Genomic DNA, 27,997 nt, shown 5'->3' on the forward strand with positions numbered 1-27,997 from the left:
GTGATTTTCAGTGAACCTTCAGAAGGCCCAGGGGAAACTTTCACCTTGGCCCCTACACAGTCCATTTGGCTGGTCAGGGAGAATGGGTAGAAGTCCCTTGGTTGCTGTCGCATAATTCATAGTATAATTTCTCAAATTATAATAATTCATAATTCATAATTTCTCAAACTTGTAATATTTATACATACCTCTCACTATTTTTGGTCCTTTTTTTTTTTAAATTAATGTAACATTTTTTTTTGAGACGGAGTCTCGTTCTGTCACCCACGCTGGAGTGTAGTGTCGTGATCTTGGTTCACTACAACCTCTGCCTCCCAGATTCAAGCAATTCTCCTGCCTCAGCTGCGTAGCTGGTATTACAGGCGCCTGCCAACACGTCCAGCTAATTTTTGTGAGGTTTTTCCCCCCTTTTGAGACCGAGTCTTGCTCTGTCACTCAGGTTAGAGTGCAGTGGCTCGATCTTCCTCTCAAGTTCAAGCAATTCTCCTGCCTCAGCCTCCCGAGTAGCTGGGACTACAGGCACGTGCCACCATGCCCAGCTAATTTTTGTATTTTTAGTAGAGACGGGGTTTCACCATATTGGCCAGGCTGGTCTCGAACTCCTGACCTCGTGATCTGCCCACCTCGGCCTCCCAAAGTGTTCAGATTAGAGGCGTGAGCCACGGCACCTGGCCTAATGTAACATTTTTCTTCGAATCAATTTACTTGTTATTCTTTATTTTTATTTTTAGAGATGTGGTCTCTGTTGCCTAGGCTGAACAGTAGTGATATGATCATAGCTCACTGCAACCTGGAACTCCTGGGTTCAAGCAATCCTCCTACCTCAGCCTCCTAAGTAACTGGGACTACAGGCATGTGCCAATATGCCTGACTAGGAAATCAACTTACTTTTGATAAAATATAACATTTTCCTAAGAAAAAGTTTCCATGAATTACACTCGAATATATGTAAAATAAAGAAAAATTGTAAATACCCATACGCCACCAAAAGCATCTCATGAACTAACAATGTTTGGAAAATCCAAACATAATAGGTGCTCAATAAATATTTGGTAAATTAAGGAATAAATTGACTTATTTTTAGTAGCTCATCCAGGAACTGGAATACACAAGATACAAAAAAGAAATCACTGCCTATTAAGACTTTGCCTCTCCTGGCATATGTTTAATTGTAATAATCAAAGTCTCAGGGTTTACCTAATGACTGGTATTAATCAAATAAAATTTTGTAACTTTCCAGTGATCCTTTTTTATTGATCACTCACCTTGAAAAGAATGAGATCAAAGAAAAAGCAGAAAGTGGTCCCAAACAGATTCTTCTGAATAAAATTGATCAAATCACTCTTCAATGAACACCTACAATATGAGAGACACTGTGCTAGCTTCTGAAAATGCAAAGATAAATAATCCTTAATCCTGAACTAAACTGCTATAGTTCAGTTTAGTTTAATTTAATGAGGAAACCAGACAGTTAAACAAATAAATGCAATTCAGAGTGATAAGTATGACAGATACGTTTCAGTGCCACAGGATTACAAAGGAATAACTGACCAAAAGTGCCTGAGTAAAGCCAAGGTGAGGTTTCAGCAGAGTCAGGTAGCAGCTAATATCCAGGTCCTGTAACCTTAATAGGCACTGAAGAATCATTTTTTAAATACATGAATAAAGCCACAGTCATGCCACTGCATTCCAGTCTGGGTGACAGTGTGATACTGCAATCTTAAGAAAGCCAAAAACCAAAAAAACATGAATAAGTGAAGGAATCAAGTCCAGTGTTAACCATTTTGGTAAACAGGAAAAAAAAAATCAAATTTTACCTTTCCTGTATGTCAGGCAAATGAGTTTGAACTTTAGGATAAAGTAATATAAACTATAAGGAGACTTTGAAATATTTTCATTTCGTTTTAAATCATGCATCCTGATACATTCATTTAAGTAATATTTTTCATTTTCCATTGTGATTTCAGAGGATGAATTATGTCAGCTTTTATACACGTAAGATTATTGGGGAAGATATGATTGGGTGGAAGACCTGCAATCTATTGCCAGCTCTGCCAATAATAACAGGCTGCATTGGCCAAGCCACAGCCTCTCTGGGCCTAAATTCTTCTCAGTTTTGGATATCTACTTGCAAAATATATCCAGTCTAAACACCTCTCACTATCAGCACTCCTACCATCGTGGTCCCAGTTTCCATCTTTTGCATGGATTATTGAAATAAATTCTTAACTTACCTCATTGCTTTCTTCGTTGCCCCAATTCACTCTGTTTTCTACTCAGCAGCCAGAGTATACTTGTGAAGTAAAATTAGGCCATTTCTCTGGTCAAAGTCTTCTAATGGCTTCTCATATTATTCAGAGAAAAAGCCAACATCCTTTCCATGGCTGCCAGAGGGCTCTTCTTGCTCACTGCACAGAAAAGCCAATACACTGAGACAGTGGTATTGCAGCAACGATTTGATTATTGTAAGGCAGCCAAGTGAAAGGATGGGAGAGATTTTTCAAATCCACCTCCTGGAGAGCTTTGAGGTTAGGGTTTTAAAAGTATAATTTGGCAGGCAGAGGCTAAGGAATGGATGCGGCTGACTGGTTGGAGATGAAATCATAGGCATGTAGGAACTGTCTTTGTATGCTGAGTCAGTTTCTGGGTGGGGTCCCAGAACTAGTTGAGTCAGTTTGTTGGTATAAGTCACAGGTCTGAGTAGCCTCAGTCTGTTTACCAGTAAAAAATATCACAGGTGGGTCGCAGTGGCTCAAACCTGTAATCCCAGCACTTTGGGAGGCCAAGGTGGGTGGATCACTTGAGGTCAGGAATTTGAGACCAGTCTGGCCAACATGGTGAAACTCCATCTCTACTAACAATACAAAAATCAGCCAGGTGTGGTGGCAGATGCCTGTAATCCCAGCTACTTGGGAGGCCAAGGCAGGAGAATTCCTTGAACCTGGGAGGCAATAGTAGTGACCAGAGATCACACTACTGAACTCCAGCCTGGGCGATAGAGGCTCAGTCTCAAAAACTAACTAAATAAAAAAATATCACAAAGACCACTCCTTGGTTTTATAACAGTGACATTATCTATAGGAACAATTGGGGAAGTTACAAATCTTGTGACCTGCAGCTACATGACTCCTGAGCACTAAGCAAGCTAGGGAACAATGGTTGGTTATCTCTTAACTATGCTTATGGCTTAGCAGAATTCAGGCCCTCTGATAATTCTAACCTTGGGGCCTTGCTTTAGTTTTACAAAGATGGGTTCAGTCCCCAAACAAGTAGGGGGTTAGTTTTGGGAAGGGATTATTATCATCCTTGCTTTACGGTTAAACTTTAAATTCCTCCCATACTATGCCCAGGAAAGAGCAAGGACAGGACAGTTAGCTTGTGAGGTTAGAAGCAAGATGGAGTCAGTTATGATAGATTTCTCTCACTGTTACAGTTTTTGCAAACACAGTTTCACCACCTACCAACCTATCTCCCTAACCTCATCTCCTATCACTTACCCCCTACTTTACTTCATTTCAACCACAGGGCCTTGCTGTTTCTTTAAAAAGCACCTTTTACCTCAAGGACGTTGAACTTTGCACCTGATGTTCTCTCTGCTTGGAATACTCTTCATCCTTTTGCAGGTTTCACTAGAATGTCACTTCCTCAGTGAGGCCTTCTCTTACCACTCTATTTATTTATTTATTTTTTTATTTTAGAGAGAGTCTCACTCTGTCACCTAGGCTGGAGTGCAGCAGCACAATCATAGCTCTCTGTGACCTCAACCTCCTGGGCTCAGCTAATCCTCCCACCTCAGCCTCTCGAGTAGCTGGAGTTACAGGAATGTGCCACATTGGTGGCAATTTTTTTTTTCTTTTGAGGTGGAGTCACACTCTGTCACTCAGGCTGGAGTGCAGTGGCTGTATCTCAGCTCACTACAACCACTTTCTCCTGGGTTCAAGCAATTCTCCTGCCTCAGCCTCCCAAATAGCTGGGATTACAGGCATGCACCACCACACCCAGCTAATTTTTGTATTTTTAGTAGAGATAGGGTTTTACTATGTTAGTCAGGCTGTTCTCAAACTCCTAACCTCAGGTGATCCACCTACCTCGGCCTCCCAAAGTGCTGGGATTACAGGTGTGAGCCACCGTGCCAGGCCTGCCTGGCAAGTTTTTAAATGTTTGCAGAGAAGGAGTCTTACCATGTTGCCCAGGCTGGTTTTGAACTCCTGGCCTCAAGCAATCTTCCTGTCCTGGCCTCCTGCAGAGCTAGGATTATAGGCATGAGTCTTCACCACTCTTCCTCACCAACATTTTCTAACCCCCTTATTTGTTTTGTTTTTTATCCACAGCACTTATCATGATTTAGCATACTATATATTTTATCTTATTTATTTTGTCTATTGTCAGTCACCCCATATTAGAACGTGAGTGTCACAAGAGCAGGGATATTTGTTTTGTTCGCTGATGTATCATCAGTGTCTGAAAGAGTGACACATAAAAGTTCTGAATGAAATATTTAAAAGGTGGACATGGTAGCTCACACCTATAATCCCAGCACTTTGGGAGGCCAAGGTGGGAGCCTTGCTTGAGTCCAGGAGTTTGAGGTCAGCCTGGGCAACATAGTGAAACCCTGTCTCCACAAAAAAAAAAAAAAAAAAAAAAAAAACTAGCTGGGCATGATGGCTCATGCCTGTAGTCTTAGCTTCTCGGGAGGCTGACGCAAGGGGATGCCTGGAGCCCTAGAAGGCAAGGTTATGAAGATCTGTGATCACACCACTGCACTCCACCCTGAGTGGCAAGGTGAGATGTGGTTTCAAAAAAAGAAAAGAAATATTTAAAAATGACCTAAATGGTTAATGAAAAGTAAAGAGTTTGGATTAGACTTCCCTTCTTCTTCTATTCTTCCACAGTTTAATAAAAACATATGTTGTCTGCAATTGCAAAATCGTGGAACCTAAATGCCTGTCAACCAACAAGTGGATAAAGAACTGTGGTATATGTATGATAGAATACTACTCAAGATAAAAATGAATGAATTAACTGCATTTGCAGGGACCTGGATGAGATTGGAGGCTTTATTTTATTTTATTTTATTTTATTTATTTATTTTTGGAGACAGAGTTTCGCTATTGTTGCCCAGGCTGGAGTGCAATGGCACAATCTTGGCTCACCACAACCTCCACCTCCTGAGTTCAAGCGATTCTCCTGCCTCAGGCTCCTGAGTAGCTGGGATTACAGGCATGCACCACCACACCCGGCTAATTTTGTATTTTTAGTAGAGACAGGGTTTCTCCACGTTGGTCAGGCTGGTCTCAAACTCCCGACCTCAGGTAATCCACCTTCCTCGGCCTCCCAAAGAGCTGGGATTATAGGCATGAGCCAAGGTGCCTGGCCCTGGAGGCTATTATTCAAAGTGAAGTAACTCAGGAATGGAAAACCAAACATTGTTATGTTCTCACTGATATGTGAAAGCTAAGCTATGAGGACACAAAGGCATAAGAATGATACAATGGCTGGGTGTGGTGGCTCACGCCTGTAATCCAGCACTTTGGGAGGTGAGGTGGGTGAATCACGAGGTCAAGAGATGGAGACCATCCTGGCCAACATGGTGAAACCCTGTCTCTACTAAAAATACAAAAAAATAGCCGGGTGTGGTGGCGGGCGCCTTTAATCCCAGCGACTAGGGAGGCTGAGGCAGGAGAACTGGCGTGAGCCGAGATTGCACCACTGCACTCCAGCCTGGATGACAGAGCCAGACTCTGTCTCAAAAAAAAAAAAAAAGAAATGATACAATGGACTTTGGGGCTTTGTGGGGAAAGGGTGGGAGGGAGTGAGGGATAAAAGACTACAAATATGGTGCAGTGTATACTGCTCGGGTGATGGATGCACCAGAATCTCAGAAATCACCGCTAAAAACCTTATGTAACCCCAATAACCTCTGGAAACAAACAAACAAACAAACAAAACACATGTTGTCATTCATATTGTCTGAAAGAGGAAATAGGAGCCCATTAACTCATCATATAATTTCTGAATCGAGTTAGATATTCTAAGACATTTTATATCCTTATTTAACAATATATTTTAAAGGTCTATTTATCCCTTTTAGAGCTGTTATTGTTATTTATGGAATAACTGACGACATCTCCATTTGAAAAATGTAAATGGGAATGATATAATAATCATTTAAAAAGCAAGTTTCTGTTAAAGTAATGCTAGTCCCAATAACATTTGAAAATATATTTAGAACTCATCCACTTTGAATGTAAAAAGTTTCTTTTTAAATAACATTCACTAATATTAATAATATGCTGCAAAAGCCATTGAAGCGTCACAGAGTTACAGAGCTAGAAAATAACTTAGATCATTTGGTTCACATCTTTTCCATAAAGCATGTAAATATCTAAGCTACTCAGGATTCAAATACTTCTTAGTACCAAAACACATTTAGATATATCTATAAGAAGCATTATGAATCCTTTCAGATAATAGACCTATTCTTTAAATTTTAATGTGAATGTTTGACCTCACATTGATTCTCTCTCCTTGTGCTTCACAACAATTATCACAGAACTGTTGGGTTTAACTTGCAATTTATGTACAGTTTAAAGAATGGAGAAACAGGTTGATAGTCACCTATACGTTATTTATGTTCAACAACAATACTGTGCTTCAAAACATCAATTCTGAAAGCAATATTCTAATTTCTCTTAGAATATTGAAATAAGAATACATTGATGACATTTGTTCTTTATTTGTTCCAATTTTTAAATGCAGGAGAGAGAATAACATCAAGACCCTATTCTTTAATAATAAGGAAAATCAAACTTTGTCCCCAAGTGATATGTGCATTTGCATCAACTCTTCTTAATTTAACCTTAAAGTTATTTAAGCAGAAGTGACTGAATTTTTGAAGCAAACTAAATTCAATTGAATACTTCTGCTTATTCATTAATTATACTGAGCATATAAATCACTTTATCTGTATTTTCCACATTCCCATGGAAAAAGATTCAGGAATTTATTTATTTATTTGAGACAGAGTTTGGCTCTTGTTGCCCAGGCTGGAGTGCAATGGCATGATCTTGGCTCACTACAACCTCCACCTCCTGGGTTCAAGCGATTCTCCTGCCTCAGCCTCCCAAGTAGCTGGGATTACAGACATGCACCACCATGCCCAGCTAATTTTGTATTTTTAGTAGAGACAGGGTCTCACCTTGTTGTCCAGGCTGGTCTTGGACTCTCGACCTCAGGTGATCCACCCACCTCTGCCTCCCGAAGTGCTGGGATTACAGGTGTGAGCCACCAGGCCCAGCCTTATTTTTATTTATTTATTTATTTATTTTTGAGGTGGAGTCTCACTCTGTCACACCCAGGCTGGAGTCCAGTGGCATGATCTCGGCTCACTGCAACCTCTGCCCCCTGGGTTCAAGTGATTCTCCTGCGTCAGCAGGAATGAACCACCCAAGTTGCTGGGACTACAGGAATGAACCACCACACATGGCTAATTTTTTTGTGTTTTAGTAAAGATGGGGTTTCGCCATGTTTGCCAGTCTGGTCTCAAACTCCTGACCTCAGGTGATCCACCCGCCTCGGCCTCCCAAAGTGCTGGAATTGCAGGCATGAGCCACCGCGCCTGGCTGATTACTACTTTCAATATCACCCTACCAAGATAGCTCCAAAAAGCCTAAGCAAAGGTTATGGAATATTGATGAAATAAAGAGTTGCCATTTTTTCAAGCTCAGGGAAAATATATTTTGGCTCCATGCAGTTTCTTCTCTCAGTTTTATAATTACTTGTCCTCTTAACACGTTGCTCATCTTTTCCCCCCACCCCACTCACCCTCAGACAGTGTCTTGCTCTGTCAACCAGGCTGGAGTGTAGTGGCATGATTACAGCTCACTGCAGCCTCAACCTCCAGGGCTAATGTGATCCTCCTGTCTCAGCCTCCCAAGTAGCTGGGACTGCAGGCACACACCATCATGGCAGACTAATTTTTGTATTTTTTGTAGAGATGGGGTTTCACTATGTTACCCAGGCTGGTCTCCTAAACTCCTGAGTTTAATCAATCCACCTGTCTCAGCCTCTCAGAGTGCTGAGATTACAAGCATGAGCCACTCATTACTCCTGGTGTCATATTTTTAAAAGGTATGATTTTCTGCTTACTGTTTTTTCTTTAGGATAATCCAAAGCCAAATGTTGCTCATCTTTATACTGGTTAGAAGCAGGTTTTACAATATTGGTTCTCATTTGTTCCATTATAGTTAATATTTATTGAGCTAATCTTATTATGTGCCAGACATTGTAGAAGAATTTTATGTGCATTAGCCCATTCAATTCTCACAGCAACCCTATGAGATACATACAATTGCACGCCCTTTTTACCAAGAAGAAAACTGAGACAGAGGGGCTAAATGCCCCCATCAAAATTACAGAACTGGTAAAAGATGGAGATGGAATTGAAACCTTGGCAGTCTGACCAAATCCTGTATTTCTTTTTTTCTTTTTTCTTTTTTTTTCAGACAAGTCTCGCTCTGTCACCCAGGCTGGAGTGCAGTGGCACAATCTCGGCTCACTGCAACCTCCACCTCCGGGTTCAAGCAATTCTCCTGCCTCAACCTCCCGAGTAACTGGGACTACAGGCATGCACCACCATGCCCGGCTAATTTTTTTTGTATTTTAACTAGAGACGGGGTTTCACCATGTTGGCCAGGCTAGTCTTGAACTCCTGACCTCAAATGATCCACCCGCCTTGGTCTCCCAAAGTGCTGGGATTACAGGCGTGAGCCACCACTCCTGGACAAATCCTATACTCCTAAGGATTATACAATGTGGCAAGTTTTTCATACAATTGTCTGCAGATATTTTTAAAGGCTGACTAATAAATCCTACATCTTTGTGACTCAATACTACTAAGAGAAGCTTTGCGTGGTTTCCAGTGCTCTCAAATGATGTGGCCAAGCACTTTTGCTCCGGATGGTAAACTGACACAAAGAAGCGACTTCGTATCTGAGTGAGGTTGGTTTTCCTGACTAGGCATTTTTCATTTTCCATGAAAGATTATGTAGGAAGAATTCTTATAAATGATTCAAACATTTTAAATGCTAATTTTATAATTTGTATTGCTTCTGTAATACAGGATCTTAAATTCAGATAATGACCATTATTTTTTGGCATTCCTTACCCTTCTGAAGAATAACTTTAGGTTTAATGACCCTTAAGGTCATAGCAGAAAACATCTTATTAGTTCAAAGTCTTTCAGCTACTTGCCGCTAACGGAAAAACTGCTAGAAATTTTCATTGCTGCTTTGTTTAATATACAGAATTTATGGCCAGGCAAGGTGGCTCATGCCTGTAATCCCAGCACTCTGGGAGGCCGAGGCGGGTGGATCACATGAGGTCAGGAGTTCAAGACAAGCCTGGACAACATCATAAAACCCGATCTCTACTAAAAATAAAAAATTAGCTGGGCAGGGTGGCAGGGCCTGTAATCCCAGCTACTCGGGAGGCTGAGGCAGGAGAATTGCTTGAATCCGGGAGGTGGAGGTTGCAGTAAACCAAGATCGCACCATTGCACTCCAGCCTGGGTGACAAGAGTGAAACTTCATCTCAAAAAAATGTAAAAAAAAAAAAAAAAAGAGAGAGAGAGAGAGAAAGAGAACTTATGTGACTGGAAAGTTATGCAAATGAAGTACACAGACAATTTGTTATGGATCCTAGACAAGCTGTCAAGAATATAAGCTCTGGAGTCAGAACTCCAGCCCTCTACTTACTTTTTGAAGGATTTTAAATAAGCACTTACCCCCTTGTTTTTTCTTCTGTTAGCTAGAAGTGTTCTAGTTTATGGTAATTATTTTGCTGTTCAAGTTAGACAACATCTAGTTTCTTATAAACACTATATGTAGTATTATTTATGTTCACCAACCCTATTATTTTTCTCCCACAACATGCAATTTGTCTCAGAAGTGGGGAAAAAAATCACGTTAAAGTGGAAGTAATTTGTCTATGTTATAACGACATTCTGCTAATTGACCAAATGAGATGTTCCTTTTACCAGTGTAATATCCTTTTGTGGTAAATGTTGTGTGTGTATATATATACACACTATATGTATATATATATACACACACAAACTATATATACATACATACTATATATATACACACTATATATACACACAATATATATATTATCTATCTCTCTCTATATATATATATAATTGATGAAAGGGGAAAAGTGAAGAGGACTCCAAGTAACTAATGGCAGTATTTACCTTTTAAGCATAAAATCTAGATAAGGTGGTCATTAACCCGAAGGAGCAAAACAGAGTGAAATAGTATATGACTGTGTAATGCAGCAGTACTTTGCCATACATGAGTAAAACTAAAAAATAAAGATAAATGTGTTAATGGTTCAACCAAAGTTAAACCTGGAAGCTCCTATCAAGGTACCTTATTTAGGTGAGATGGGAGGATTGCTTGAGCCTAGGAGTTCAAGATCAACCTAGGCAACACAGCAAGACCCCGTCTCTAGAAAAAATACGGTAATCTTTTTTAAAAAGAGCAAATCAGAAAATTCACAAAGCTAAGATTACTAGTAAATATATTATGTGCCAAAACAAATATACAGATTTTGCAATGATATTTATAGGACTGAATGTGAAAATAAAGGTACGTTATTGCCTCTCTGAGGTTTTGTGTCCTCCTTGCTTTGTTATGCCTGTGTCTGCAGCTCTTCACAACCATTAATTACATTTAATGCTTCTAGCTCCTAAAATAGTCATGAAAATAGAACTGTAAACCTTTAGACTAGGAATTACTCTAGAAACTCATTCAGACCCTTCTGTAGTTTATAAGCATGATGACTGAGTATTCAGCCACATGTGTGAGATGTGCTGCCCCTAAACTTTGTTACGGTGTCACACACTGCCTGTCTGAAATAGAAGAAAAAAAAATAAAAGCAAAAAGCTAATTTTTAAAAAGTGGCTTTCAATTACTTTTATCATCTATAAGCCTTCCTTTTTTCTTCATTTTGAGATGGGATATTGCTCTGTTGCCCAGGCTGGGGTGCAGTGACACAATCATAGCTCACTGTAGCCTCAAATTGTTGGGTTCAAGGGATCCTCTGCCTCAACACGCCTGGCTAATTTTTTAACGAGCTGGTGTCTCACTGTGTTGACCCAGGCTGGTGTCAAACTCCTGGCCTCAAGGGATCCTCCTGCCTCAACTTCCCAAAATGTTAGGATTACAGGCATGAACCACCACACCCGGTCCAGGATGTTAACTTTGGAGAATAGTATATTTATGGAATATAGGTCCTCTCTCCTCACTATGCTGAATTGTTCCTTGACTTTCTAGATTTTTTGTTTTTGTTTTTTAAAGATGGAATCTCCCTCTGTCATTCAGTTTGGAGTACAGTGGTGCAATCATAGCTCACTGCAACCTCAAACTCCCAGGCTCAAGTGATCCTCCCACCTCAGCCTCGTGAGTAACTAGGACTACAGGCATGCACCACCATGTCTGGCTAATGTTTATTTTTTGTGGAGTTGGGGGTCTGCCTATGTTGGCCAGGGTGCTCTTGAACGGCTGGCCCTGAAAGGTCCTCCCACCTAGGCTTCCCAGAGAACTCAGACTGTGATGTCAGCCACCACACTCAGCAGACTCTCTACTATTATTGTATTTTGCTTTGCGTTGCTTAAATTGTCAAGAACTAATATTAAGAATGAAGTTAATGGTATTAACGTACAAATATACTGGTATCTGGCAAGTCAAAAATGTAAGACTATAGTATCCTAACTGCTGAGTTACTTCTTGATAACCTAATGCATTAGCTTGCTAGAGCTGCCCTAACAAGTATCATCAATTGTGTGGCTTAGAAATTTATCGTCTCAGTTTTGGACGCCACAGATCCAAGATCAAGGTTCTGGCAGAACTGATTTTTCTGTGGGAAGAGAGGGAAAATCTGCTGCATATCTCTTTCTGGCTTCTGGTGGTTTGTTTCTTAGTTTATAGAAGCATCACCTGAACCACGGCCTTCATCTTCAGATGGTGTGTGTGTTTCTCTGTCCAGATTTTCCCTTTTATAAGAACACCAGTCCTATTGGATTAGGGTCCACCCTAATGACCTCATCTTTACTTGATCACCTGCAAAGACCTTATTTCCAAATAAGGTCACATTTCGAGGGGTTAGGACTTCAACATACGAATTTTTGGGCAACACAATTTAACTCATAACACAATAGCCTACGTGGCCCCACCCAAATTTCACCCATCAGCCAAGATCCTTCAGGAACTGGCTGCATTTGCCTTTCTTGTGTTTTTGTTTGTTTGTTTGTTTTTGTTTTTGTTTTTTTGACCAGGTGCAGTGGGGCAATCACAGCTTACTGCAGCCTCAACCTTTCGGGCTCAAGAGTTCCTCCCACTTCAGCTTCTCTGTAGCTGGGACTACAGAGGTGAATGCCACCATGCCTGGCTAGTTTTTTTATCTTTTGTAGAGATGGTGGGCAGGGGGTGGTCTCCCTGTGTTGCCCAGACTGGTCTCAAACTCCTGGGCTCAAGCCATGCACCCAGCTCGGCCTCCCAAAGTGCTGGGATCATAGGCCAGAGCCACTGCACCCATCCTGTAGTCGGCATTTCTAACCAGTTCCCAGGCGATGCTTTCAAGACCTCTTTTAGCACTACATGTTTTCAGCTTATTCAAAGTTGTTTATTTTCTCCTAAACTGCAAACTTTTCATATTTCAAAACAATATAAAAAGTTCACAGACTATTAATGCTGAGAAGAATCTTGGTAATCTAGAACACTATCTTTGGCCAGGCTCGGTATCTAACGCCTGTAATACTAGCAGTTTGGGAGGCCAATGTGGGCAGATTAAGGGAGCCCAGGAGTTCGAGACCGGTCTGGGCAACATAGCAAAACCCCATGTCTACAAAAAATACAAAAATTCGCCAGTGTGGTGGCGCATGTAGTCTCAGCTCCTCAGGAGGCTGAGGTGGGAGGATCATCTGGTCCTGGGGACCTCAAGACAACAGTGAGCCGTGATTGTGCCACTACACTCTAACCTGGGTGACAGAGCAAGACCCTGTCTCAAAAAAATAAAAAAAATTACAACATGGAGACAGCAGAAGATTAAATAAGTGCAAGAATCCACTAACGTTTGGGAGCAAAAGAGTAATATAATAAATGCAATGATTAAGAAAAATAGACATTTTTGGAGAGTAATTTTGCAATATGGATCAAAATTTAAACTATACTCACCTTTTGACTTAGCAATTTTTCTCCCAGGAATTTATCCTGTAGATGTTCTCATGTGAACAAAATGGCATTCGTTCAAGGCATCCACTGTAGCATTGTTCCTACTAGCAAAAGATTAGAAACAGTCTAAATGTCCTCTGCTAAAGAACTGGCTCAGGTAATTATGGTACCTCCATGCCATGGACTTGCTCACTGTCTTCATGCATCTTACAGTTACAGCTGGGTTCTTTATTTCCATGCTTTGATTCTAATCCTTAGGCAACTTGGCCTTGGGGCACTGCTTGTTATTGTGAGATAGAAAAAATAATGTCTTAATTCCTAGTCCATAAAAGACAATTTAAAAAATGAACACAGAGCCACTAAAAAGATAAAGTTAGTTCTGTGTGTTCTGAGAAGGATAATTTTCCAAGATGTATATTTCTGGGGGGATAAGAAAGGATATGAGCATAATGGCATGTATAGTATGTACCATTTGTGCTTAAAAATAAACTGCATGACTCTCAAAAAAAAAGATTAAAAAAAATTTAAATAAAAGTTGCAATGTTTATATCCACCTAGAAATATTTGTGAAGGGAAACACAGGACACTGATAACAAGGGTTGCCTCTAGGAAAGGAAACCCAGGATCTGTTGCCCAGGCTGGAGTGCAGCGGTATGATCTCACTGCAACTTCCGCCTCCCGGGTTCAAGAGATTCTCCTGCCTCAGACTTCCAAGTAGCTGGGATTACAGGCACGAGCCACCATGCCCAGCTAATTTTTGTATTTTTGAGTAGAGACGGGGTTTCACCATATTGGCCAGGCTGGTCTCAAACTCGTGACCTCAAGTGATCTGCTCGTCTTGGCCTCCCAAAGTGCTGGGATTACAGGCTAAGCCACTGTGCCAGGCCAGGCATACTTTTCAATGAATACTCTCTCATACCTTTTGAATTTTGTGCCATACATGTGGGTTTCTTATGAAAAAACGTGTATTTTAAAAGATCCAAATAACTTGGGAAGAAGAAGAAGAGAGAACTTTAGGAAGGGAAGTGAAAGCTATTTCCACCAAGAGGCGCAGCTCTGAAGTATCTGAATAAATGCTTCACCCAGAATGAGAGCCAAGAGAAAGGTGAAGAGTTCCCACTCACATTTCCTCCACCATGAGGGCTCTGTATGGATTTAAAGCTAATTCAATTTTGGAATAAAGAAATGACTGAATTTTCCAAAATTAAGGAAGAAAGAAAGAAAAGGAGAGAGAGAGAGAGAGAAGAAGTAGGGGAGGGAAAGGAAAAAATGCAATTGGTAGCAGCATGCAGGATGGCAGAGGAAATCTGAGGTTTCCAGGGTAGCCCAGGGAGTGAGCTGGTAATTGTCTGCACTGTGTAGGAGACATTGGCATGAGGAGGGAGAACAAGAGTCAATGCCATCTTAAAAGGAGAAATCAGACTTGTTGACTAATTGGACATGCTTGAGGACTAGGAATGAGCATATCGTGAGCAGGATGATTTTGCAGTGACAGCTTTCCAGGAAAAATTGCTGCATTCTCAACATCTGCATGCATCTGAGAATTACACCTGGATTCTTCATTTCCATGCCTTGATTTTAATCCTTAGGAAAGTAGGCCTTAGGGTACTACTTGTGATTCTAAAATGGAATAAGTAATGATTTAATTCCCAGCCAGTAAAGGGCAATCCAAATGACTGGCTCCACCATTTCCCTAGGGCTAGTTTGTAACCTGGGACAGAAATAAGCTGTGTGTATTAAATCAATACAATCACTCACAGGTGGAAAAAAAAAAAAAAAAAAGAAAGGCATTGCTTGCTTTGGTGACTTTTTATTATATGAACTATTTCTGTCGCTGAACTGTTTACTTTCTTCAGATGACATAAGCCTGGCCACTTTTCTATGATGAGCTAACACCAGCTAGGAACTTGGTACCTTGAGCAAGTGCTCCAAGGTGCTATGATGCAACTTACAAGCCCCTGCCTGTCACACTGGGTGTCACAATGGCCAGGGTTGCCTAAAAGAGAAGATTGTGTAACACTTCACAGCACTCAAGTGCTTTCTTTCTCTCTACTAGCTTCATTGGGAGCCTCTTATCCGAGCATGGGAACAGAGCAGACCAAGGGAAGTGTTAGCGTGTGCCACCCAGAAGGCACTGTTGGCCACCCGATCTCTTCAAGCTTGACCACACAGATAATAAAATCACTGCCTACTACAGCATTCCCGACGTGAAACAGGATTACTGTACAGTATATCTATGAAACACTCTGACACATGCGTTTGTCGTGTTGTATTATTCAGAATTAGCAAAAGAAGTGGGGCTCTGCCTGCCTCCACAGATGCCACTGCCCTGCTTCTCCAACTGTGGCTCCTCAATTCCTGTCATTCCCTAAGGCTGTGTCCTCATCACTCTTTTCTCTGTGTGATATTCTCCATTTCCACATTTTTGCATTTCACTTCTCAGGTGATTAACTTCCAAATCCACTTCTGTAGCCTTGATTGCTCCAGGGGTTGATCTAACCACTTAGCAGACACCTCTTCTTTCTTACTTCAAAGTCAGAATTTCCAAAAATGAGTACTTTACCCCACCGTTTTCCTTCCAGTATTTTCTCTTCCTTACTTTTCTACACTACACCGCAAGTCTATCAATCATGTAAGGTAGATTCCTAGATTAATTTTTCTTCCTCCTTCTGTCTTGCCATGAACCTCATGCTAGAGCCTCCGCTAGCATGGTTCATGGACCTCATCATCTCTCTACTCCTATTCTAATCACCTCCTGAACAGACTTCTCTATTTTTAGTTTCTCTTCTTTCTACTTGTCTGTCACACTGTTGCCTGAATATTCCTTCAAATGCTCCAATCCTTCTTTGCAATAGAATTTACCTTATTCCAACAAGCTGGGAATGTGTCCTAAAAATTTTCTCATGGTTTTTGTTGTCTCGATAGTGTTATCATTGACGAATTTCTCTAAATTTTTCTTTTTTTTTTGGAGATGGAGTCTCACTCTGTTCCCTAGGCTGGAGTGCAATGGCACAATCTTGGCTCACTGCAACCTCTGCCTCCTGGGTTCAAGGGATTTTCCTGCCTCAGCTGCTTAAGTAGCTGGGATTACAGCCGCACCACCATGCCCAGCTTTTTTTTCTTTTTTTTGATATTTTTAATAGAGATGGGGTTTCACACATTGGTCAGTGTGGTCTTGAACTTCTGACCCCAGGTGATCCACTCACCTTGGCCTCCCAAAGTGCTGGGATTACAGGCATGAGACACCATGCTTGGCCTAAACTTTTCTTAAACTTTAATATTATTAGTCTATATCACATCCTGGGTAATGAGTTCTCTAAGTTTACCATGTTTGGGGTAAAAGAGTTTCTCAATTTGTGTTAAGATTCTAGCAAAATACTGCTTAAACTAACTTTAAAGGCTAATGTTGTTGTTGTTGTAATTTTTTTACAGACAAGGTCTTGCTCTGTTGCACAGGCTGAAGTGCAGTAGCACAGTTATAGCTCACTGCAGCCAGCCTCAAACTCCCAGGCTCAAGCAACTCTCCAACCTTAGTCTCCCAAGTAGCTGGAACTACAGGTGTGTACCACCACACCTGGGTAATTTATTTCTTTTATTTTTATTTTTTGTAGAGACAAGGTCTCACTATGTTGCCCAGGCTGGTGTGTCAAATTCCTGGCCTCAGCTGATCCTTCTGTCTCTGCCTCTCAAAGTGCTAGGATTACTGGTGTGAGTTACTACACTTGGCCCACCACGTGTTGTTTAGGGACAATTTACTGACTCATATAAACACAAAATCCAGAATTTTTTCTAGTCAGGCATGGCTGCTTCTAGTGGCACAATATCATATTAGGAATATGTTTGTCTCTTTCTTCTGGACAACCCAAACTATACACTCGACCTGTTTGAACAACCCAGCAAAAAGACAGAGTTTACTGAAAACTTCTGCATGAGAGTTTCGGCAAGGACTTTTCAACGTCCCAGATTTAGTCACATACCCATCTCTAAAAAAGTACAGTGCCAAGGGAAAATACACACCTGCTATTGTGACAGAGAAATACAGAAAAAGAGGCAAGTTAGCCTAACCCAAATCTCAAAGTATTGATTATCTATAGAACAGAAGGTTTCTTGTACCAGAAGGAGTTGGGTGGAGTGCTGGATGCACACGCGTGCAGGCGCGCACATACACACACACACACACACACACACACACATCCCTTGAATGCTTTTGGCTACATGTAACAAAATGCTCAACTCAAACATACTTAAACGATAGAGGTCTTTAATTTACCTAACCAAAAGTCTGCATGAAAAAAATTTCAGGATGGTGCAGAGCCTTTTTCTATTTTCCTGTGGGATCACACTCTGTCTCCCTTCAAGTCATAGGATGGTTGGGCAGCTCCAAGCATTACACCCTCATACAAGGAGAAAGGGTAAGAGAGATCTTCCATATCATCTTTCCCAGAAACTCCTAGCTGACTATTCTTGCCCTCATTGGCAGGGATTCAGTGAAAAGCACACCTCAGATCAATTTGGAAAGAAAAATGAGATAACTGGCTTAGTGTACCACCATTTGTCCCTTGGGCCAGGTAAACTAGAATGGACTTTTAGTGAAAAAATAAATAAATAAATAAATAAAGAGGCCTTTGGGTAGGCCACTAGTAATGTTTTACATGAGACTTTTTTTTCTTGTGTTCTGAGATTTTTTTTTTTTTTTTGAGACAGGGGCTCACTTTGTCGCCCAGGCTGGAGTGCAGTGGCACCATCTTGGCTCTCTGCAGCTTTGACCTCAGGCCTCCCACTTGAGCTTCACCACTGACTGGCTGGTGAAGCCTCATTTTTATTGCCGTGCTCCCTCAGTTCCACCAGCTCATTTTTAAACTCCCTATTTATTTGCCTTTGTTTGTTAGGTTACACGTTCAAAATAAAAACTTGGAGAAGCTCTGAACTAAATAATCTATGATTCTTTAGATTTTTGAAGTTAGGATTCAAAATTAAAAACAATCTTTAAGAATCTTGGGGGCCAGGCACAGTGGCTCACCCCTGTAATCCCAACACTTTGGGAGACTGAGCAGGGAGGATTGAATGAGCTCAAGAGTTCGAGGCCAGCCTGGCTAACATAGTGAAACACCTCTCTCCTCTCTCCAAAAAAATAAAATAAATTAAAAAATTAGCTGTGCATGGTGGTGCACACCTGTAATCTCTGCCATGAAAGTGAGGCCTCACCAGCCAATGGCCCTGAAGCACCTCTGGAAAGGTACATCACTTCAGAATGGGATTGTAAAACCCCATTTCTCCCCCATTTCTTTTATTTTAAAGAATAAACTAAAGTTAGAAAAAGTAAAATGAGTTGACCTTGTTCTTCCACAGGTTATTTAGGATTATAGTCTGATTCTCTAATTCCCTAATCCCTTCATATCTTTTATGTCTTTATAATTCTGTATTCGTCTTCAGATTTTGCTCTTTACCCACACACTAAGAAGTCCTTAAAGATAAATCTTAATGGAGAAGTCATAACTTTATTTCAGTAGCCTTTTATGATCTTTCTCTAACACCATTCTATTATTCTTAATATATAATATCCTAAACTACATGCAGCATTTGCGTTTCAGTACACAGTGAGCTATTCTGTTGTAGGCTGAATTGGCAGTGCTAACCACTCCAACACTGACCATAACACTGTATGTTCCAGTCATGCCTCTACGAGCCTCAGCTTCCTACCTCACGGGGTTGAAGTCCATGTGTAGTGTACTTACAAAGCCTGGCACACAGTTACTGCTATGTGTTAGCTGTTACTTTCTCATAACTTTTCCCCAAATTCTTCTTGACCAAAGATTCTGGAAATTGTTAGGAATTTCCCTCCCAGAGATAAAAAGCCAATGTTGCCTATATCCACAGCCTTTTATCTTGTATTTAGAATCATTTCCATAAATTCATTTCCTTCACTTTATTTTTCCCCCTCCTATATCTTTTGTTGTGTCATTCACAATTTCACTTTCCTTGGAAACTAAGGGTAAAGGATCAGATTCATACTACTAGAGTTAAAAGAGGTCTTAAATGAAGGAAGGGGCAGCTTAGAAAATTCAGGTCACTTGGCTAGAATCATCAATATTTCAAGTTCTCTATGCAAATCACATAGTTACAATTTACCAATTTCCAAACTAGAAATTTGGGTCAGTGTTCCAATTTCTGTTCCCTGTTTCTTTGCCTCTATTCCCAATTTCTTTTTTTTTTTTTTTTGAGTGCTGTTCATTTTCTTTTATTAATATAGTGCATGTATTACTACCAAAAATAGAATCTGCAACAAAAAATAGAAATTGCCTTGCTTTGTGTTATGAATTTGTGGGAGGAAATTTCCACTTCTCTTTCCTGGTGGGCCATCAAGAGTGCAAAACTGGTTCATTTGAGTGAGGAGCATATAATTATTTTGCTTTATTATAATGCCAGGGCTTGGGGATGAGGTACTGATAGTGGTTTCACAGAACAGAGGCTGGGAAAGAATTTCTACTGGAGCGATGCAGAGGATGCCAGGTCAATGGGAGGATGTAGCAGGTGTGGTGGTTGGAAGGGAAGAGGAAAAATATTAGTAAGTCAACTGAGAAGGGCAGGAAAGGCCAAAAAGCAGCCAAAAAGACATGAAGACTTGGCACAGGTTGTCTGTAGGCAGAATAAAGGTCCAGGAGATATAAAAGCAAGAGAGATACATACAGCAAACAAAAGGTTAAGCAGGAAGAGAAAGAAGCAGTCCTGAGCAAACAAGTGGGAAAGGGACTGATTGAGGGGATGGCCAGGAATGGGGAAGAATGGCATGTCATAGAAATGGCATGTGTCCGAGTTGAATTAGCTTAAGGATGGGGAGGAAGGGCTGCACGGCATTGCATAATCTTAATTAAATTTATATTATCTTGCCACACCTTTTTACACAACGGTATCCTGTGTAAATTTTGAGAAGTGGATTCATTTTGTCTGAAGATCATATTGGTAGATGAATATTTCCCCATCTTGACCATGATTTGCATCATCCTGGGGATCACCTTCCTGTTATCCACCCTCTTTGAACTGCTGTTGGCATATATTGACTGTCATGTTCCCTCAGTTGGAATGCCAAAAGTCTGGGGTTACTTTTCAGTCTGTTCCTTGGTTTTATGGAATTTCTTTTATTTTTTATTTTTTTATTTTTTTTGAATATTTAATATATTATTATTATTATTATACTTTAAGTTCTAGGGTACATGTGCATAACGTGCAGGTTTGTTACATATGTATACTTGTGCCATGTTGGTGTGCTGCACCCATCAACTCGTCAGCACCCTTCAACTCATCATTTACATCAGGTATAACTCCCAATGCAATCCCTCCCCCCTCCCCCCTCCCCATGATAGGCCCCGGTGTGTGATGTTCCCCTTCCGGAGTCCAAGTGATCTCATTGTTCAATTCCCACCTATGAGTGAGAGCATGCGGTGTTTGGTTTTCTGTTCTTGTGATAGTTTGCTAAGAATGATGGTTTCCAGCTGCATCCATGTCCCTACAAAGGACACAAACTCATCTTTTTTTATGGCTGCATAGTATTCCATGGTGTATATGTGCCACATTTTCTTAATCCAGTCTGTCACTGATGGACATTTGGGTTGATTCCAAGTCTTTGCTATTGTGAATAGCGCTGCAATAAACTTACGTGTGTGTGTGTCTTTATAGCAGCATGATTTATAATCCTTTGGGTATATACCCAGTAATGGGATGGCTGGGTCATATGGTACATCTAGTTCTAGATCTTTGAGGAATTGCTAAACTGTTTTCCATAATGGTTGAACTAGTTTACAATCCCACCAACAGTGTAAAAGTGTTCCTCTATTCCCAATTTCTAACAAATCTCCATTATGTATTTGCCTGAATAGGTAAAATAATAAAAGGAAAAAAATGGCAGAAGGCTGGAGGGAGAGTTGTTATAAATTATCTAAGTGTCTGAAGATAGGCTAGGTGATTGTGTAATCCTGTGCATATATAACAAAATCTTCATTTGCCTCCTTCACCAGAGTTTCAGAAGAAAGAATCTCATAAAGTTCTAAAGGAGTTAGTATAATGAAAATTTTTGTAAATGTTAATGTTTTTCTAGCGTTTTACGATAATTATGTTATTAAAAGTTTGATTGTTTTCTGTTTTGAATGCAGAAATACACGATTGTTACTAGGGTAGTAGTACCAGGGTGTAAATGTCTTCTAGTAAGCAAAAGAAAAACTTTTGTGCCATAAGCATTGGTGGTTCAGTGGTAGAATTCTCGCCTGCCACGCGGGAGGCCCGGGTTCGATTCCCGGCCAATGCAAGCTCCTTTTGACCCATAGTGTTTTCCCGTGGGTATCACAGGTGCCTGAAAGTTCAATAACGTCTTTTAAACGCTGGACTCATGCAAATAAAGAAATATTAATGAAAGCTAATTCTCTATTTCACTTTTACTTAGAGCAGTCAAAAGGTTTCCGTGAGCTTCGCTGATTTTTTTCTATCCTCTTTTTATACTGTTTTTGGGCACCTAGATGCGAGCAAAATGTTTTTACAGGTAACAGGGTAAATATTCTAAAATACCAACATGAAAAGAGGAAGAGGAAAAAAACCGAACACTGGCTGGTTTGGAGATGCCGGGGATTGAACCCGGGACCTCACACATGCGAAGCGCGCGCTCTACCACTGAGCTACATCCCCCAGCCGAAAACCTCCTTTCTGATGTCCATACTCATTCAGTCTGTTAGCTCTAGTTAAATTATTGTATTACGATCTTTATTTTTAAGAGTTTATATTGGTGAGTGCTTCTGAAATATGTTTCTTCTTTTCCCATATCCACCCTAAGTTGTTTCCACGGTGCATTCAGACCTCGCGCAACGAGTTGGCAACGAAACGCTCAGCTGGGACGAATGAGGCCTCACTCCAGGGCACTTCTGCTGGGTGTCGGGAGTCTGGGATCCGGGAGGCATCCGGTGCCCTGCGCGGCCAGAGCGGCTGGACTCCCCTGTGCCCAATGCCTGCCGGAGCTGGCGCCTCCCCAGGCTTACCACGCAGGCGCCGCAGATCCAGGAGGTCGTGAGGTGCCCGGCCTCCGGCTTTGCTGCCGGGTGGAACTGCGGTCCAGACGCCCAGCGCTCGGGCCGTAACGCGAGCGTCGCCTCTGGTGCCCGTGGAGACTGGTTCATGGAACAGAAAGGTGGAGACCTTCTTTTCAAACACGAAAACATTATGGATTTACCTGAACACTCTTCACCCCCGAAAATAAATGCACATCTCAGGAAAACCACGTGTTCACGCCAAATCCCCATACCTTACAACCAGATGACCCCTTGCAGATTAAAATGATTTGCGACTTGCTCTTCATTTTCATGAGGTCAAACTGAAAGAAAGAATATGACACCACCACCTTCCCTGTAGCTTAATCATATATAAACGATGGTAAGATTGGGGCAGGGGACTTGCTCCAGGTAGATTTTTATTTTCTCTTTTTGATACTCACACCCTGGGCCAGTCTTAACAGATTGGTAAATGGTGATCGTAGTGTAAGCCATTGAACATCTCCTTTAATGTCCTCTGAACCCTCTCTAACCACTAATGGTACCCAAGCTCCAAATTAAAAGACCTATCCCGAGTCCTCTTCCCTCTGAAATTGCCTCTCCAGTTGGCTGAGTGCTAGGTAAATCCATGTGCTGACTTGCCATAGAGTGAGATGAGGTGTGTTTGACATTTTCAGGTGCAGTTTAAGCTGATACCACCCCAGCCTGGTGAAAACTGAGTGGTGGAAGCCTCAGACACTCCGATGGGAGCAGGGGAGAGATCTGGTGTCGAGGTAGCTGGGTTACCGTCACTTCCAGCTAACCTGTAAGGCTGGCCCCAACAGGTAGCACCGTGAGGGCCTAGAATTTCCACTTCCTTCAGTTGCAGAGCACTCCCGATAAATGACCACTTGGTCAGCAAGCCGAGAGCCAGAGCAGAAAACAGAGGTTTCAAAATCACTCCTGAGCAAACCACAAGTTTCACAATCAATTTCTGAATTAAAAATAAATAAACCATTGTGTTTGCTTACAGTAATTTAAACAAATAATGGCTCATAATTACATTTTGGTTTAAACTAGAACAGGACACAGGCTGATCTAATTCAAATGTAATACAGAATGTCCAAGAGGACAGTCATTGAAGAGCTCTGCTCTACCAAGCCTGAACATTTCCAAATCACCCTCCGCATTCCACCCTCAGGCACTAGAACATGAGCATCTTCAATTGATTCTGAATCAGGAAATGCGGACACAGCCATTTCTCCACCCAATGCAAATTTAAACTATACTGTTCAGTTCACTATGAGGGAAGTATGTTGGGCCTCTGGCGACTTCAACTTTGTCATCTTTTGGGGGATCCTGTTCCTCATGTTATGGTTATTTCTCCATCACCTGAGGCCTTCCATTTTTTGAACTTTTTTTCTCAGGCAATTCGGAAATTTCAGAGCCCACAGAAGATCCCTTTTAGGATGAGTTCATGTCCTTTGTAGGGACATGGATGAAGCTGGAAACCATCATTCTCAGCAAACTATCGCAAGAACAGAAAACCAAACACCGCGTGTTCTCACTCGTAGGTGGGAATTGAACAACTGAACACTTGGACACAGGAAGGGGAACATCACACACCGGGGCCTGTCGTGGGGTGGGGGAGAGGGGAGGGATAGCATTAGGATATACCTAATGTAAATGATGAGTTAATGGGTGCAGCACACCAACATGGCACATGTATACATATGTAACAAACCTGCACGTTGTGCACATGTACCCTAGTACTTAAAGTATAATAATAATAATAATAAAAAGAAGATCCCTTTTAAATGTTCACTCCTCAAATTTCAAGAGTTCAGGCTCTGTAAGCGCATCTGATAAAGCAAATGAGGCTGATCTCTAAAACCAACAGGGGACTTAAAGTTGATTTAGAGCTCTAAAACCGACAGGGAATGTGAAATTGCTTTACTGGCCTACCTTAACCAAAAGGCTCTCACTTAGTGGGTTTTGTCAGCCACTATGGCTGATGGGAGAGGTGAAGCAGGGGGTACACTTTTGGATTGGGGGCCTTTTCAGGAAAGCTTGTTGGATCCAGTTCTGCTTAAATATGTAAAGAGGATGACCAAATGATATGGTTTGGATCTGTGTCCTCACCCAAATCTCATGTTCAGTTGTAATCCCGTGTTGGAATGGGGCCTTGTGGGAGGTGACTGGGTCACAGGGTGCTTTCTCATGAATGGTTTAGTACCATCCTCTTGGTACTGTCTTTGCGTGATAGTGAATGATTTCTCGTGAGATCTGTTTAAAAGTGTGTGGCACCTTCCCCCCGCCTCTTATTGCCGCTCTGACCATGTGAAGTGCCTGCTGCTGCTTTGCCTTTCACCATGAATGTTGGTTTCCTGAGGCCCACCCCCAGAAGCTGAGCAGACACCAGCATCATACTTCCTGTACAGCTTGAATAACCGTGAGCCAATCACACCTCTTTTCTTTAAAAATTACCCTCTCTTGCCAGGTGAGGTGGCTCATACCTGTAATCCCAGCACTTTGGGAGACTGAGGGTGGTGGATCACCTGAGGCCAGGAGTTCGAGACCAGCCTGGCCAATATAGTAAAGCCCTATGTCCACTAAAAATACAAAAATTAGCAGTGTATGTTGGTGCGCACCTGTAATCCCAGCTACTGGGGAGGCTGAGGCTAGAGAATCACTTGAGCCCAGGAGGTGGAGGTTGCAGTAAGCGGGGACTGGTTCCACTGCACTCCAGCCTGGGTGACAGAGCAAGACTCCATCTCAAAAATAAAATAAAATAAAATAAAATAAAAATAAAACAACAACAAAAAATACAGTCTCTCGGGTATTTCTTTACAGCAATGCAAGAATGGCCTAACACACCAAATGTCGAAAATTATGGAATATTTAAAATGCAGTTCTATCATCTATGTTCCCCACATCTCTCTTGGTTAGTGACAGATTTCCCCTATTCTCAGTCTGTGTCACACACATATCATTCACAAGGTGTGATGATTAATATTAGGTGTCAACTTGTTTGGATTGAAGGATGCCTAGATAGCCGGTAAAGCATTGTTTCTGGGTGTGTCTGTGAGGGTGTTGCCAGAGGAGATTAACATTTGAGTCAGTGGACTGACAGAGGGAGACCCACTCTCAATGTGGGTGGGCACCTTCCAATTGCTTGCCAGTGCAACTAGAACAAAGCAGGTAGAAGAAGGTGGGATAAGCTGACTTGCTGAGTTTTCTGGTTTTCATCTTTCTCCCATGCTGGATTGGACTTCAGACTCCAAGTTCTTCGGCCTTTGGACTCTTGGACTTACATCAGTGGTTTGCTGGTGGCTATCGGGTCTTCAGTCACAGACTGAAGGCTGCACTGTCGGCTTCCCTGCTTTTGAGGCTTTTGGACTTGGACTGAACCACTGCTGGCTTCTTTCTTCCTCAGCTTGCACACATCCTATTGTGAGACTTTGCCTTGTAATTGGTGTGAGTCAATACTCCTTAATAAACTCCCTATAAATAGGATATATATATATATTATACATGATATATAGTATATAATATATTATATATAGGATATAATATATAAATCATTATATATCATATATAATATATTATACTAGATATAATAGGATATATATATATCTTATTTGTTCTGTCCTTCTGGAAAACCCTGACTAATACACAAGGATTGACCTTAAACCCCTTTTGAAGCAGGTGACTTCTACCTCTGGCACTGTTTTCACATTTCTTGCTTCAGCTCCTGGCACTTTTTGTCCAGGAGGTGTTGAGCATCCTTCCCTCAGAGCTGGGTACGAGCCAAAATGTTTATTCCCAGTCCAGGTACTGGTTTTTACTCTGACTGTACATTAGATGCAATGAGGAAGGCTTTGAAAAATGCCGATGCTTGCTTGAGCCTAAACCGAGACCAACTAGATCAGGATCTCTAGGGGTGAGTCCAGGCATCAGCATCTATCTATCTATCTATCTATCTATCTATCTATCTATCTATCTATCTAATTGACGAATATTTAATGTATTCAGGTGTTCAACATGATGATTTGGTATATGTGTTCACTGTGTAATGATTACCACAATCAAGTTAACACATCCATCACCACCCATGCTATACATTAGGTCCCAGGACTTGTTCATCTTATAACTGAAAGTTATCTTATAACTCAAAGTACTCTTTGACCAACATTTCCCCATTTCCCCCACATCAACAGCTTTTTAAACTCTCAGTTGATTCCAATGTTCAGCTAAGGCTGAGAGCCACTGCTTGAGAACTGTTAGCATGTCCACATGAGAAACTCATTATTAAGCCAGAGGTTCTCAGCCTTGGCTGCACATTGGAGGTACCTGGCAAGCTTTAAAAAAATACTGATGCCTAGATCCCACTGGCAAATATACTTACTTAATTGGTAGCTGTTTTGAAAGGCTACCCAGGTGATTCTAATATGCAGACAAGGTACAGAACCACTGCATTTGAGCACATACTTTCTCAAATTCTTCATTGAATACATGAGCACTCTAGGCTGCCATAATTCTGAAAGTGGAAGACTTCTGCCCAGATCTCCTTGCAGTCAGGAATTTGCACTGCTAGAGGGTGAAAGAAGCTTACTCACTCCAACTTCTCCTCTCTATTTTTTTTTCACATAAAATGAAACTGGTGGAGGCAGGTGTTCAAGTGCTAAAAACAAGTATTTCTTAACTTCATGCATTCTGTCTCCCCCACCCCATAATCATATTACGTGAATGAGTTCCTCAAGTAGGTTGTCCCTGATGATTTGCTGGCCATTAAAAAGGCTCAAGAACAGGCCGGGCACGGCGGCTCATGCCTGTAATCCCAGGACTTTGAGAGACCAAGGTGAGCTGATCACCTGAGGTCAGGAGTTCAAGACCAGCCTGGCCAATATAATGAAACCCTGTCTCTACTAAAGATACAAAAAACAAACAAACAAACAAACAAACAAAAAGCCTAGTATGATACTGGGTGCCTGTAGTCCCAGCTACTTGGGAGGTCAAGGCAGAAGAATCACTTGAACCCAGGATGCAGAGGTTACAGTAAGCCAAGATCATACCACTGTACTCCAGCCTGGGTGACAGAGTAAGACTCTATCTCAAAAAAAAAAAAAAAAAAAAAAGGAGGTGGGGTTCAAGAAGAGACAAGGACATGGGTGGGGAGGAGAGTCATCTATACCTGGTATCAGGGAATTATTCCAGTACTTGTGGCTTGCTGGATGAAAAAGGACTGGATTGCTTTACTCATTACCTATAGGAACAAGTAGCTTTTAGAAATACATTATTTTGCTCCTCAGGGCCATAACTATTAATAATTCTTCATCACCACAGATAATTATCATTAATACCAACCCAAGGGCCGAAAAACTACTGGTTACATTTAATTCAGAGAAAGTTAATAAACATTACTCTTTTCAGAAAGTACCCCAACGTGAAAAATTATAGTAATCATAATTTGCATTTAGAATTAGAAGTATTTATTGAGTAGTAAGTTAGAGTCTACTTGGAAAGATGCAAATTCTATAATTTAGATGCTGTTTACAAATGGATGGAAACAGAAGGAGGTACATATTTGCTATAGTTTGAGTATGTCCCCCAAAAGTTCATATGTTGGGCACTTCCTTGCCATTGTAACAGGATTAAGAGGCAAAGCCCCATCTCTACAAAAAATACAAAAATTACACAGGAGTGATGGCCTGCACCTGTAGTCCCAGATACTTGGGAGGCTGAGGTAGGAGA

At 41.2% G+C, this 27,997-nt stretch overlaps 1 protein-coding gene and 3 non-coding genes across 4 annotated transcripts in view; 2 read left to right on the top strand and 2 right to left on the bottom strand.

Annotated features, from left to right (window-relative positions):
• Window positions 1–27,997, bottom strand: part of LOC112617081 (glycerol-3-phosphate dehydrogenase, mitochondrial) — a 247,945-nt gene that overhangs the window by 165,434 nt on the left and 54,514 nt on the right. The window lies entirely within an intron of this gene.
• Window positions 10,819–10,921, top strand: LOC112617091. The gene has a single exon (XR_003117848.1). It is a non-coding gene; the product is annotated as a small nucleolar RNA U13 (small nucleolar RNA).
• Window positions 21,464–21,534, top strand: TRNAG-GCC. The gene has a single exon. It is a non-coding gene; the product is annotated as a tRNA-Gly (tRNA).
• TRNAA-CGC lies at window positions 21,837–21,908 on the bottom strand. Its single transcript has one exon. It is a non-coding gene; the product is annotated as a tRNA-Ala (tRNA).

Source organism: Theropithecus gelada, unplaced genomic scaffold (assembly GCF_003255815.1).
Source record: "Theropithecus gelada isolate Dixy unplaced genomic scaffold, Tgel_1.0 HiC_scaffold_15876, whole genome shotgun sequence".
NCBI lineage: Eukaryota > Metazoa > Chordata > Mammalia > Primates > Cercopithecidae > Theropithecus > Theropithecus gelada.